Source organism: Acanthopagrus latus, chromosome 13 (assembly GCF_904848185.1).
Source record: "Acanthopagrus latus isolate v.2019 chromosome 13, fAcaLat1.1, whole genome shotgun sequence".
In the NCBI taxonomy this organism is placed as follows: domain Eukaryota; kingdom Metazoa; phylum Chordata; class Actinopteri; order Spariformes; family Sparidae; genus Acanthopagrus; species Acanthopagrus latus.
Window position 1 is genome coordinate 1,002,147 of NC_051051.1, and position 14,259 is coordinate 1,016,405.

Here is a 14,259-nt window from a genome sequence, read left to right on the forward strand (position 1 = left end):
TTTAAATAAACACCTGAATCAACTGAAAAAATGGTCTCAACTATCTCAGCTCTGTGTTTAAAACTCTGCAGCAGTTTGGAGTCACAACAGAAGTGAAGCCACTCCCCGCAGCCGGCTGATTGGTCGGGTTTTCACCTGCAGAGTCCAATCGATCAATCCTCAGCAGACGTTTTATAGACTAAAACTAAAAAGTGATCTTGAAAGTTTCAGCCTTTCTTTGAGAGGTACGTCATCTCAGACCTTTGACACTGGGGTCTGATTCTTTGAGCAGTGTGATACAGGGTCAAGGGAACTTTAAAAAAGGGAAGGCAGCTCTGGAGAGAGATAGTAATAGATTGTAGACATCTGCACAGCCTCCACCTCTGTGAGGAGAGGAAGTGGGAACATAACATTGCACCGTGTCAAGCTCCTGTTTCTCTGGACAAACACAGCGTCACACAGCTGTGAGCACCCAACACGTGACCAGCACTTTTTAGCACCAGCTTGGCCGAATCACATTCAAAAGAATGGTGCCACAGTCACTGGCCTGGAAAAAGCTGATTCCAGTTTTGGAATTCGCCAAACTGAAACCTTCCTCGTGCCTACAGCTAGTTCTCCTCGCCTCGCCTGCTGTCTGAGGCTGGTAGTGAACGCTTGTTCCTCTCTTGTGTCTCTTCTCATCCAGTTGTTGAATCAAGCTTCCCTCCGAAAAGCTCCATGGTTTCAAGATTTCCAACTATAAGAGTCCTGAGTTTGACTCCACGAGAGGACCAGCTCTCCTGTTCTAATCTGCAACCACTTGCTTTGGAAACCTTCAATTCCAGGAGTTATTTTTCCAACTGCACCTCTCTACAACATTAATATATCATGTAAAGAAGAATTAATACATGACCATCTGGAGAGGAGAGGACTTTATTCCATTCTGGTTATAACAAAAGAAACAAGGACATCACTGGCCGACAGATGTCGGCCGCCTGAGAATCACTTGTTGGCCACTACGCATGTCGGTGTGTGCAGGCGGCAGGTCCATATTTGTTTGCTCTGCCAGAAAGGAAAGAGAGTAAAGATCTGGTCCAACAAAACAGAGTCCACTTCCTTTGGTACTAAATATCGGCAGCAGTAGGGTGAAGAGAGGAGAGAAGAGAGTCAGTGATCAGGTGAGGACGCCGTCAGGTAATAACCTGATAAGTCTGTAAAGCTGCGATGATACAACATGATGACTGAACTCTTGCTGCTCTGCTCATCATGGACACGGAGGAATATTTCACACACCCACATCAATGAGTCCTCAGGACATTATAGCCCAGAAGTGTGTGATAGTGAGTGAATGTAATTAACAAGGCTTACAGCAGAACAACAGATTCTTTTCTTTTGGTATTACAGATTATAGTATTGTTCTGTGTGATAATCTCTGATCATTTTAAATGATTCAAACTGGCCGATGACTGTTGATAAAAAACAAGATGTTTACTGGTCTCTCTCACCTCGTCCTGCCGCGTCCTCACGCATCACTTTCCTCCTCTTGCCTCGCGTGTTCAGTCCCGTCTCCTCCCTCACTCTTTCGTCTTGTCTCGACTTATCTTGTCTCACCTAGTTACGTCTTTTCCTTCCTGTGGTTTCATTTGACTGTACAGCTCTCTCCCTGCAGCCTCCGAGCATCAGTTTAAATTTAACTGCATCTGCAAAATAGCACGACTGAAAGCGACTGATTAACAGTCTGAGAGGAAAGTTAGCGACCCCGATCTTCTGACTGCGAACTAAGTTACAGATGACGCTTCCCTTTATTGCTCCTTGCTGTCTTACAGAAATATCAGGCTGCTAATATGATGAGTTTTGTTGGCTCAAGGACATAATGTAAGAAAAAACAACTAAGTGTGATGGGTCTGCATAATGTTGTGCCGCAGGTGCTTTCAAGTGTATTTTTATTTGACGCCTCAGGTTGTCGTGAGCTGCGATCGCTTATTCTGCCAAGCAGTTGTCAGACTTAGCATGCTGATGCATTAAGTAGATCAGGGAACATTTGCATGCTTGTTTTAGATGTAACTGAAACTGACGTGTAGTCATGCAGGTCTGAGCTACAAACAGAAAACTGACTCCTCATTTTCTTTTCTGTCAAGCACACGAACTTAACAAACCTCCAAGACTTCATCTGAAGTTCTGATTCAGAGAAGTACAGTGTTGACGAGGCCGTATGAACACGTGATCGTTCTTTCAGTTATTTATTGAACTTAACTTGTTGAAACATGTTGGATGATTTTAGAGGATTTTCCTGTTTTATATTGTTGTACAGGAAACATTTAATTAACCTCATCTCACTTTCTGTACCCCTGCAATCCGTTTCAGGTGCCTCAGGAGCTGTCAGTGGTGTTTACATGTCAGGTGATTCTGTCTACATCACTGCAGCCATCCCTGTATTCTCACATCAAAATGCACAAATGACAAGCACAAATAACAGCAATAACCATATAACGTTAGCTAGCTGTCTGGTTATCTACAAAGACATCAGCTAACTAGTTGTGTGGAGCACATGGAGCTGTGACACAGAGACACAGAGCTGTGTTGGGATGAGGCTCTTTTATTCTTATTCTCAGTCTAAACACACTGTTGGTCTAAAACACATTGAACAGATTTACTGACGATTAGAATAATTGTTTGTTTCGGGCCTCGTGTCAAGTATTCGCAGCAGAAAGACGTATTTTACTGTTCTGCAATCAATTTCCTTCCCATAAAAGTGCTCCTGCCTGGAGAGGATTACCTGTTCAGCAGCTTGCAAGGTTTCCCAGCAGAAAGATCCCTGCAGTTTCTCGTCTGTTCACAAAATGACTGCAAGAGAACTTGTTTTCAGTCCAGCTTGTCTATTAGGCCCGCTTCTGAGTGTCAGTGCCGTCTGGACCAAGGATCGGTGCTGGAGTCTCAGAGAGTGATGCAGCAGACAGGAGCAGACTTACAACTCAAACCATGTCAGCACACACACACACACACACACACACACACACACACACACACACACAAACCTCCGTGTTATCGTACACACCTCCATCTCTTCAGGCCACACTGCAAAAACAGGATTTAATGCTTTTGAGATCAAGTGCTTTTTTTTCCTACCAAGTCTTTCATTCTCCCTTTCTAGTTCTCTCTGTCTCTCTCTCTCTCTCTCTCTCTCTCTCTCTCTGTCTCTCTCTCTCTGTCTCTCTCTGTCTCTCTCTCTCTCTCTGTCTCTCTCTCTGTCTCTCTGTCTGTCTCTGTCTGTCTCTGTCTCTCTCTCAGTCTTTGGGGTTTTGTGTTAGAGATGGTGTTGAAAGCTCGAGGGCTGAAAGGTGAATGGATACCACTCTTGGTAAATTGTCCGTGAAGGACAGTCGGAAAGCGAGAGATGGATGAAGGAGGACAGAGAACATGAAAGATTGAGTGGGAACGAGCACTAAAGTGAGGACAGACGAGAGGTTGAAGACGAGAAGCGAGGTACTGTGGGACAATTAGAAAAAGAGAAAATACAGAGGGAGCAGGAGAAAGAAAAGGAGAGTGAGGATGAAATAAGCAGAGCTGAGAGTGAAGACGAGGAGTCTGAGGAGAGAAACCGTGGCTGCCAGTCACTTCTCCACTTTGTCAAACTCGGGCCGGCGCTGCCTGCGAGGCCCAGACATGAAATGGTGTGAATCGGGAGGAAAACAGGGACGTGAGGGTCTCCAGGGACTCGGAGGAATAACGGGAAATTGCGGCGTGAAACTCCGACTGAGAAAGTTTGAACCTGAAACTGTCTGACTCAGAGAACCTGACAAGCACAACTTTGGAGCGTAATAGGACGCTGAAATATTCACGAACCTCGGTTTGCCCAGAGCATAAAATAAATATGAGAGATGCATTTGGGTATTCTGTGCTGAAATACTACACTAAACACAGAAAATCATTTAGGAACAGATCTGGTGTCCTGTGTTAGTGGAGATGCACCTCACCTGCCGTGCCCTCATACAACACATGGTGTCGTTTATTTGTATTTTTTTTGGGCTTTTTGTTCTGTATTTCAGCAGAAAACACGTCCTGATGTCCACATCGTTCTCAGCAAATCCTCCCTGATTATCTGACTTTCAATAAAGACAGAGTACTTATCCCTGATAACTGTGGCCTGATTGGTTTTATCCCTTCGTGCCGGTGAAAGCTGGCTGTGTGTTTCAGGTTGTCCATGTCTGTCGCACCGTTCTCATCTCAGGAAACCACTGAGGGAACGTCACCGCGTGCAGAACAAACATGATGGTCAAGAGTCACTGTGAGCGTAGAAAACATATTCTGAACCCGAGAAAGTTCCACACAAATCTCTAAGAGGATAAACTGACGACGCTTCACTTCGCTGTGACATCAGGACAGATTGCAGATTGTAAAGATCCTCCACGCTGTCGCGGTGAAGATGTCTGTGATGCAGACGTGTTTAAGAACGTGTGATTCTTTGCCTCCATATTTGAGCCGCTGCAGGCTCACGTTTGTCTGTGTTGGACTGTGTTGTGGTTCCAGTTTCTGGTTTTGTAACTTTTTGTTTTATTTAGAAGTTTGTGTCATGACCTGTCTGTCCAGGTCCTCGTCTCCCACTCTGTCCCTGTCAGTCTGTTCAGTTTCCCCGAGTCTGTTCTGGTCTAACCTGTTCTGTTCTGGTCTGGTCTGGTCTGGACTGTTCGGGTCTGGTCTGTTCTGTTCTAACCTGTTCTGTTCGGGTCTGTTCTGGTCTGTTCTGTTCTGGTCTGTTCTGTTCTGGACTGTTCTGGTCTGGTCTGTTCTGTTCTGTTTGGGTCTGTTCTGTTCTGGACTGTTTGGGTCTGGTCTAGTCTGTTCTGTTCTGGTCTGGTCTGGTCTGGTCTGTTCTGTTCTGGTCTGGTCTGTTCTGTTCTGTTCTGGACTGTTCGGGTCTGTTCTGGACTGTTTGGGTCTGTTCTGTTCTGTTCTGTTTGGGTCTGTTCTGCCCGGGTGTTTCTGTGTCTCCCTGTTCTCTCTTCCCTTCGTGTGTTTCTGGCGTTTCATTCCTGTTTCCTTGTTCTTCCTGGTTTGTATCCTGCCTTTTTTGTACTTTGCTTGTGGTTTGTACTTTGTCCAGCTTCTGGGTTTTTCTTTGTATTTTTGGTATAGCCAGCTTTATTGAAGCTTCTGTGTTTGGGTCCTGCCCTTGTGGACCTGCACATCAGTCAGAACCTGCAGCCTCTCTGACAGCAGACAGAACTGTTCCAGCATCTGAACCGACTGAAACACCCTGTGGGTGTTTGTGGTAACTGTGCAACAAGTGAAGCATCATTATGGGAATATCTGCTTATTTCAAATATCTAGAATGAACACAACAGAAGCAGTACCACGGGACCGGCAGGGCTGAGGGAGTATTCTGTTCAGTCCCTGGACCAGAACATTTCAGCGATATCTCTGTATCTGCAGATTCATCTAGCGAGTAACATGATTTACAGTTTATAGAATGACCAAAGCTGATATGAAGGATGGTGCGAGATAACAGAGGCGTGGAACAAGCTGTTCTGCTCGGCAGAGAGGGACGAGGAACACTGATACCATCTCCTCTTGTCTCCTCAATATATCTCCTGCACCTGCTTTTGTCCCCATGAGCTACATTTGTATCTCCAAATCACGTCTGCAGGATTTATTCATAGCTGGATTGAATTTTGCTAAATCGAGAGGTGGTGGGACGCCATATTCTCACAGTTTTGGGCTTTATTTAACATTTGAGATCCTGCGTTTTCAAATAGAACAGGAGCAGTTTCCCAGTCTCACATCCTCTCACACCCGCTTAAAATACACAAAAGCTGTCGGGAAGAAAATCAGATTCTAAAATATTTAAAGCGATGCCAGAGAGATTGGTCGGTTCAGAAAACGGAGTCCAAATGAAAAACAACCTCTTTATAGCAACACACTTTTTGTGTGTCCAGAAATAAGCAACAAGATTCTTTTCTTTAAAAGATAAAACAGCTGACGGCTGAATTCCATTCAGCTGCTTCAGTTTCGGGTCCTGACATTCTGCACGCTCGGACACTCCAACTCATGTGCAGGAGGTCATTCTTTACTTTTCATTATTGATGTTTACTAGTGTTTGCAGGGTTAATGCTAGCTAGTGTTAGCAACCGTTAGCTTTAACTGTGGAGCAGCCACACTGAGGACCGACTGATTCATGGTCACAGATCAGTTTTAAAAATTCCAAGAAAAAGTTGAAACAAGCAGCAGAGACCACAGGGACGTATTGTATAGAGACGGGCTCACCAGCACACATTCAGCTCGTCACCGAGATGATCGTGATCCGTCACTGTGCAATGTAGCGCACGCAGCGAGAGCACAGCATGACATCAGATGACGGCTGTTGGAGGCGTGTTGGGAAGGAGGATAAATCTTAGCATGATTCTTTATCCAAACAATCTGATACAAGAAATGTTTGCTCCCCTCGGTTAGTGCGGCTGCTCTGGAGTCGCTCTTGTTCTGAAGAGAACAATAACTGCAGGCGACGGTCGGATCAACAATCCAAGAAACTGTGACTTCGTCCCCTTTGTGCTCCTTTGCTCTTTTATAAAACCTTGTTATTTCTCCACATCTGAGATTTCTGAATTGAAAATATCTCCACATATACCGTTTAAGAGAAGGAAATCACTTAGAGAAAAACCTGAACGATTTCAATCTGTATGTCGTGGTATGTTCCCGGCAGGTAACTGGCTGCAGTTAGAGGACGAAACAGCATTAACCAAACATGCACATCAACATGCACACGAACACACATACATATCTCCTCACAATCGATCACTGAGATCACTCCTCGTGGGTTGGTGAGTTTTGATGAAGAGTCGGGGTCACGGTGAACTGGAGGGGGGGACGCAGATTAAGGAGCGAGGTGGCGTCTCGCTGTGGGTGGCTCGGAAGAAGCCTCCAGTTATTTTATTAGCCAGACAGAAACACTGCGGGATGCTCTCTAATACCACCAGTGATTTACACACACACACACACACACACACACACACACACACACACACACACACACACACACACACACACACACAGCCTTCCTGACAGCCCTCCCTCAGTGTGTTTCTTGCAGGGCTACGCAGAGATTAGCCATTATTTCACATCAGCGAGGCTGGTGAAGTTTAAAGAGAGCTGTTACTGTTATCTTGACACGCAGGAAACTAACTCCCCTCTGCACTGTGGACCTGTGAGTGTGTGTGTGTGTGTGTGTGTGTGCTAGTTTTATTGTGCATGGTGTGTACACTCATTGTCTGCATGTCTGTGCATGTGTGTAAGCATATATTCAGATAACAGAGGATGCTGATGTCCTGTGATTAACTGAAGGTTTAAGAAAAACAAGTGACTGTTTTATCCTGTTAGCTGCAACACGACGACTCAACCTTAACAACTGTGTGTAGAGTGACGAGTGTGAGAACGATCATTTCATTGAAAAATCCCTTTTGTGAATTAACTGATCGCAATTTTTATATTTTTATGAATTAACTACTTAAAGGAAAAGTTCACACACATCAAAATGTGTGAATGTATCTTGGTGTTATTGTTTCACTTCCTCTTCATGATTAAATTATTATACAGTTGATCAAAAGAAACATTAGAATTGGTAATTGTGTACAAAGTCATAGTTGTTGACCTTCTTAATTTGCTAGAAAGGACATTTTAAAGTGCTCGAGACAAAAATTATGATCCAAAACGAAAGCAGACGTTTTATTAATCACACAGCACAGCAGCATTTTTAACCTTTGTGCAGTTTGTTAAAACATTTCAGACTGCTCATCGTCTTTTCAAGGATATATTCACAGTAACGTTTTCATCTCCCTAAGAGAGCAACACACACAGACTTCAAACTTCTGACCGTGAGACTGAAAAGTTTCTTAGTAAGTTACGAAACACAGAGCGGTAAACACAGAAAAACAAAATGACAAAAGCTTTCGGAGAGATGGACTGTTAGGAATGATCCGCAGCGATGGAATGGGCTTAGTCAACTTCTACCACTTCTATCATCTCTTTTTAATGGTCCACATTAATCTTTCAAGTCTACCTAAGCGGATCCAACAGGAGTTATCATAAACCCAGAGACTTCAGAATACTTCTCCTGAGCGGAGTGACTTATCTGATGCCAGAGGCTGGGAGACGTGTCAAATGTAGTGAGACGCACCAGCACTTTGCTTCGCACCTCTTATCCTCACATGCAGACTCTCTCCACAGAGCCTCCGACTCCACCCACATTTATCTCCCTTTATTTTCCTCTGTATATTCTTCGTGCTGTGACCCAGTTTGAAAGGTTATCTCAGTGAGAGATCCTCTGCCTGCTCGTCTCTCTGCCCTACATATCAAGTCTGCCGTTCTCACGACATCCTCCCCGTCACACCTCCAGCTGCAGTCAACATCCAACCGTCAGGCTTCACTCGCATGTCACCGCTCAGTGGTTTGGTTCTGATCCCACTCGCTTTCTATCAGGAGCACCGAGAGCCAGAAGACCAACCCTGACACCAGTTCCCTCAAATTAATTCCTCATGCATGAGTCCTGTTCAATATCAATTCCATTCAATATCGATAACTCGTTAACAGCTCATTGTCTTCCATAAATGATTGAATAATGTGAATGAGCTCAATTTCTTACAATTGTTCATGCATGACACAAGATCAATGCGATCAATAACTCATTCTCCTGAAATCTGCTTGAAAATGACCTTCAGAACGTCTCGGTGTCACTGAATCGTCGTCCTGGTCACACGTCGCTGGGACGGCAAAGATTTTTCAAAGAATCGATGGTTTGGGAAAAGTAATTTTCAGAGCCAGGACCTTCATCTGAGAGAGGAGCCTCCATTCTGATCGTTCTTATCCTAAAGCTACATATTTCTCTAATGTCTTTATCATCTACTGTTTCCAAAGTCTCCACATTTTTCAATTTAACCGTCATGTTGAATCTGCCAACGTCCACACACACACACAACAGCTGTATGTCTTATTCACCAAGTTGTTGTTCTGACTTTGTCCTTCAACAGAAATATTATTCACAAATTAAATTGCCTCCAATTTGCTGAGGGGAGGTTTAAGTGTTAAGCTTCTGTCCCTTAAACTTCACACTTCCAGCCAACAAGACTTCCAAATTAATGGTAAATCTCTTTGTTTGTCCGTTTCCTGTAGAACGGCACACAGACGCTGATCTGAGCTTCTGGTCTGACGCCACGTCGACAGGACGGCACCAGTGATCCTTCCAAAGCTGCAACATCACGGTAGGAAACCACAAATAAGTTGAAACCTCATGTGTCTTCAGGTTCAGTTTAATGTTATGATGTGAAAACATGGTACGTATGTATCTGAGGTCTGGTTGTGTTCAATGAGACGATCTTGCTTCTGCTGGCAGTAACAGTTTTCATCACCACAAACACGGCTGGAGATTTCCAGACGACGCTCTCCTTAAAAATATCAAGTTGTTTCACACTTACAAATATTGAAATCCAGTCCTGAACTGTGGTCACTGGCTTGGCAGCATTCTCACTGTGACTCCACCATCATCCCATGAAACTGTCACTGGTTTGTGTTAACTGTCAGCATGTTGTCCTGGAGACCGGGCTGATGGGAAATATACAGCAGCAGGTTAAATGGTGGCCGATCCATCTGCCCTGCTCTGATAATGACCTCACCTGATTTATTTCTGCTCCTCTCTCAGTTACTCCTGTGGTTTTGTCTCTTAATGTAAAGATATAATTCTGGGGCACCGGTTGAAATGACTGATGGAGCCACTGAATTAGGTTGAATTTACACAAATAGGCAAGTCGTTTCATTGCAGAAACACATATTTCAGACATTTATTTTGGCGATTATAAAGAACATTTTCATTGTAGAATACAGTTCATGAACTACCAGTATAACAAAAGTCAGACATCAGAGTGATTTTTTAAGGTGGGTGGCATCAGAATATGTTGAGAAAGGAGCCTCTGTTTTGGTCTTTTGGTCTTTGAGTTGAGAGAGTACAACAGACAGAACACCAGACGTACAGAGAAAGCTGCCCCGTGCCATCGTTTTAACCTTCATGGTTTGAGACATGACAAACAGGGAGGCAGAACGGGCGTATTTTAAGTGTCAGAGGAAGCTTCGGTGCAGACGTCTAAATCTGCCTCTGTTACAGGGGAAGGCCGTGCCATCCATGATACATGGCCAGAAAGCTTTAGTGACTAAGTGCACCTCCACCCAGGGGGATTAGGGAGGGAAGAGGCCTCTAACAATGATTCTGGCAGGTTCTGAATTATTGTCTCCTCAGCTGGCTCCCTTTCGCTTTTCTTTCTCCTCCCCACGTGGCTGTGAATGCAGCCAAATCCCCCTCGCTTTGCCTGGCTGGCTGGTGCACTGCGACCATGTAGAAAAGCCCTGTGGGGGTTTAACGGATGGTTTTGTCTGACTCAGACAAACTAAGCATACGACGAGTGCCAGGCAAAGAAGATGTGATGGTAATAACAGTGATACTAAAAGACGCCGCCAGATAGACATCAGTCTTAGTACCTGCTGGTTTCTGTTCCACTTCCTCTTGTGGGGGGAAGCTGCGTTCTGAATTAAAGTTTACACAGAGAGCAGCAGACCAGACGAGCCAGCAGAGAGGAGGAGAGGGCGGTTCCACTAACTCATCTCCAGTCAGCTTGATCTGCAACTTCCAGCAACGTTTAGAAGCTTCAACCAACGTTAGCATCAGGAAACCGACCTGCATCAGCTCCAACAATCAAAATCCTGAATCCTTACAGGAACATGCATCAATTTCACTGAACCACAGAGAGAAATTACTTCATCTCACCTCAGGCTTTAAGTATTTGCTTTGTGGGAGGCCCTCTCCAAGACGGACTTTTTAATTTGCACCCCAGCGCAGGCACTATGGATATATCTGGCAAAGCCTTTAATGTTTTATTCCTTTTCCATTGCAAATGATAGAGGTTTCTTATTCCAATAGCCTCAGAGGTGAACAGAAATTGGCGCGGGAGGCTGTGGGCAGTTAGGAGGAGATTGAGTTTTTAGAGGTGCGTGCTCGCGTGTCTCTGTGAATTTTCTGTGCATCCTGCGCAAATGCAGGACTGTGCATGCTGTCAGTGAGTCCCGACTCAGCTCACCTCCTCCTTATTCATGCCTTCTCTGCCTTTTTGTATGCGGCGCGCTGCCTCGACATGAAAAGAGCTATCCTAATTGGAGGCTGCTTTCTATGCAGGTTCCGTTCCACATTGCCACATCGGGAATTCGTGGAAAATAATAATAGAGCTGAACAGTAAAGAGAGAAGAGTGTGTGTGTGTTGGCGTGCGTGCCACACAGCGGGTGAGGTGAAGGGAGGCAGAGAGAGAGAGAGAGAGAGAAAGTGAGACAGAAGACGTGATTATGGCTGAACTGTCCTCTCCAATTTTCGATGTGAATGATTCCATTATCTTGACATAATCCATCCAAGATCTGCTTATTCTCCATTCCAGCTCTGGAAATTTCACAGTGAACGAACCAGTTTCTGTCACTGCATCTCAATCAGGTCATTGTCTTGCTCTTCAAGGGCGAGCGTGCTCACCCGACACTCCATACAGGCCGACTCCAGCCTGACCGCTGCTCGAGGACATTGATTATACAACTCATTTGTTTGCACACACTGTACATGCATCCTCCGCTTCCTCTCCTCCACACACACGCTCACCATCCCCCACTCCTCGTCTCACACACCTTTAGGAAGTTGGCTGTCGGTGGGATTGCTTGGAGTCGCGGTCACACTGAGCCTCTGAATAGGAAGCGAGCTGAAGGGCCAGCTAAGGTAACGGATTGGTCTCTGCAGCTTAGCGCCGGCCAGGTGCTCGGTCAGATATTGGAACAGATTTTAATGTGATTTGCATGCATGAAAAACAGCAACCCATCCACTCAGTGGACGACTTCGGCTGGTGTGGAGAAAAGGGCAGAAAACAAGAAAAAGGGTTGCAGGGTGGGGGGGGCGAATGGTTGGTATAAAGGAAGCATAAAAACAGAGGAGGGGAATTTGCAAATGACTGGAGAGGAAGAAGAGAAAAGAACTGAGAGACCTGCATGGTTTTAAATGAAACGGAGAGAAGAAGGGGCAAATGAGGGAGAGGGCCTGAAAGAAAGAAAGAAAGTGGAATGAGGCGTGGAGGGAAGGAGGAGACTGTGAATAGGGCAGCGGAAAAGGAAGAAAGAATAAGGGGAAGAAGATTGGAGGAGCGTCTGGTTTAAAAACGTAACACAATGAAAGAATTTCACCAGAGGCGTGGATCGTCTATCCAGAACATTTCCTTTTCAGCATCATCAAAGACGGCAAAACTTGCCGATGCTGCGCTTTTTATCTCTCCGCTCTCCGACTCTCTCTCCCTCCACTTCTGTTTTGTTGTCTCTCAGACAGACCTCTGAGATGACTGACATCCCAGGCTGACCTCATTGTGCTTTTCTTATTCTGCCATTTTTCCCTTCCATAAAGCAGCTTTGCCGTCCTGCGCCGAGCAAATATACGGCGAGCTCTGTTGTGAAACTGCACTGATCTGGGACAAAGATTAATCTCCTTATCTCTTTTAACGAAGCCAGGCCTAAGGGTGTGCATATTATTAGCTTTTAGACCTCTATGGTTTAATATCGCTCCACCAGATTTGACTCCTCACCACAGACAAAGACTCTGTGATATATCTTTGGTGCGACGAAGAGATGGTGGTCTTTTTCTGCGAAGCCCATCAATCATACATGACCAATTAGGCAGCAGAGCAGAGACGGGTCAAAATTTAGAGACTAATAGACGAGGAGCTTTCTCTCTAATGGCAGTCTCTCGGTGTGGGAGGTTTGATGAGTTTGATGAGGTGCGACTCTCTCATTAGGTCGTCATTTTGGAGCCACTTTGCACTTGGCTGCAGACAAATCCTCCCGCTGATTTATGTGTTGTGGCCTGTAGCAACACCAACATTACTGTGACGGCGGTCCGAGCAGAGAGTGTGTGGAGGTGCAGATGGTTCGATCGGTCGCAGTCAGCGATCATCCTTCTGACAGTCGAAGGTATGTGAGTGTTACTGGGTCTTAAAAATAAAATGACTGAAAATGGTTAAACGTCACTCACAGAGAAAAAGTGAATCATTTTTTTTACGTTGTGCTCGGATGGAAAGATTATTTTCATTAATTTCTGAATTCATTTCTTTGTCTTTAAAATATATCAAGAAATCGTGCAGACTGTATAAAAGTCCTCCACTTGTCTGGCAGTCGCCATCTTGGTCTTGTAGGAGGCAGACGTGACCATATTTAGACGAGAGGGACCTGACTGATGATCTGGGGACACGCCCACTTCTACAGACAACCTGACGGCCCTCGGTCCTGGCTAACGCTAATATTAGCTTGCTAGCTTGATCATGGTTCCTGCTCAGTGTGATATTACACTATTTGGGCTTCTTATAATAAATGAACAGTCAATTGTTTTCGTTAGTATTCTGCAGAAGGAGGCTGAACAAGACATCAACATGATGATCTGGTGGCAATTCTTAAATTCTGGTCCTGTGATTTTATTTCCTCTCTCAGAACTGTAATTAACACAAATGTAAACATTTTGTGAGCTTTTCTTATTGAAAATTAATTGTATGTTCATAATATAACACTGACTGATTGAAAGGCAGTTTAATGTCCTGTTAATCAAATATCTTTGTTAATTTTATCTCTGTTTTACAACCATGTTTACTGGGACTTTTATTGTGAAAGGGAAGATGGAAGGCGTGTGTCTTTAATGTGCTCCAACTGACATGTGAGCAGTTTGTTGCTCTTGTTCAGAAAACACATCTCTGTCTGGAGGTATAAAACTCTGACAGTGATGGATCAGTTGTAAGTCAGACTCTGAGGCTGCGTCCACGTCTTTTATATAATCAATAGTAAAAACATGTCAGGATTCCTCACAGCTCGGTGAGATCGCTACAAACTCACTGTTTTGTCTGACCAGCAGTTCAGAACCCAAAAGTCTGACCTGTTCCTCAGAGAAGACAGAGAAACATTTGAGAACCTGGAATTTATTATATAGTGAATTCACCAAAACTGCTGCAGGCTAATTATCCATTTAATTATTATTAATTAATCGGCAACATTCCTCTTCCTGGTGTTTGAGACAGAGAACGAGGAGCCTGACATTCATTAAAAATAACAGTAACAATTCTTCTCTCCTCTTCTTCTCTTCTCTTCTTCTCTCCTCTTCTCTTCTCTCCTCTTCTTCTCTTCTCTCCTCTTCTCTTCTCTCCTCTTCTTCTCTTCTCTCCTCTTCTCTTCTCCTCTTCTCTCCTCTTCTTCTCTCTTCTTCTTCT

At 44.6% G+C, this 14,259-nt stretch overlaps 1 long non-coding RNA gene across 1 annotated transcript in view; it reads left to right on the forward strand.

Moving 5' to 3' along the window:
* The window catches only part of LOC119031680, a 38,661-nt gene extending 25,004 nt beyond the window's left edge, over positions 1-13,657 (forward strand). The window contains exons 2-4 of the long non-coding RNA XR_005078670.1: positions 9,118-9,206; positions 12,805-12,979; positions 13,181-13,657. This is a non-coding gene — a long non-coding RNA (uncharacterized LOC119031680). The remainder of the gene's footprint in view (positions 1-9,117; positions 9,207-12,804; positions 12,980-13,180) is intronic.
* Positions 13,658-14,259: the final 602 nt, after the last annotated feature.